The sequence below is a fragment of the Penaeus monodon genome, chromosome 2 (genome assembly GCF_015228065.2).
Source record: "Penaeus monodon isolate SGIC_2016 chromosome 2, NSTDA_Pmon_1, whole genome shotgun sequence".
Classification (NCBI taxonomy): Eukaryota; Metazoa; Arthropoda; class Malacostraca; order Decapoda; family Penaeidae; genus Penaeus; species Penaeus monodon.
Window position 1 is genome coordinate 1,714,670 of NC_051387.1, and position 1,236 is coordinate 1,715,905.

The window sequence follows — 1,236 nt, forward strand, 5'->3', positions numbered from 1 at the left end:
TGTTTAGCTGTGGCATCATCGTTAGGATGTGTTATGATCAGGTCAAATTTGTTAAGGTGGGAGGTCAAGATGTTGAAATCAGTATTGTTAAAAGGGTGACAGTGGATTGACAGTGCTCTCTAATTGCTGATTGACTTGCCTTTGTGTTCGAAAATGCGGCGACGGAGCCATCGTGAGGTTGATCCCACGTACCTAGCCTGACAGCTAGGACAAGTAAATAGGTAAATCACATTCGAACTTAGTTCAGTCACACTTTTTTTTCCCTTAAGAAATTTCCGAGTGTTTGAATTGTAAAAAACAAACAAACCGGAAACAGATCTGAGGATAGCATTGTCTGAGAATTTGTTTAATGATTTTCTGAGATCAAAACTAAAACCGCCCAGTTTTATATATTTAATGTCTTTGTTGACTGTGGTTGGTCCGGGTTTTGGGTAGAATTTCTGACAGAAAACAGCGCAGTGCTTTATAAAATTGGTAAGATGGGTACCCATTTGTAGTGAGATAGCAGAGATAATGAAGTTCAAAGCCAGTGAATGTGGGTTTCCTGTAGGCACTGGTGAAGAAGCAGTTATTACGAAAGGTTATGCAAGGATCAAGAAATAATAGTTTATTATTTTGTTCAATTTCACAAGTGAATCTAATATTGGGGTGTTGTGAAGTCAGGTATGAGAGAAAAGGGTATATGCGAGAGGGGTTGTTATAGAGTATGAAAGTAATGACGATATAAAATAGGCTTGGAATTAGCAGGGCAATTATTCAACCAAACTTGTTCATGATGGCAAAGGAAGGTATTGGCGTAACAAGGGCCAAGTAGTGATCCCATTGCTACACCGTCTATTTGCGTGTAAATAGAATCATTAAAGGTAAACACTCAATTGTGAGCAGCTATATCCAGTAGTGTCTTGTAAGTTGTCTTGTTCAGACCATACAAGTTTAAGACTGATGAGGCAGTTTTGTTTATAATTATATCAGTGGTTTGAGAGGAACATTAGTATAATATTAGTATAACATTAGTATAGAATTAGTATAGTATTAGTCTAATATAATATATTAATATATTAGTTTTATTTATAATTAGTTTTATTTATAATCACTATTATACCAGTGGTTTCATTGAGAGGAATATTAGTAAATAAGGACTCTATGTCAAAACTTGCCATTGTGACAGCCCATAGTGGTTTAAGGCTACTAATTTCTTTGATAAATGAGAAAAAGTTTTCTATGGTATATTCTTAT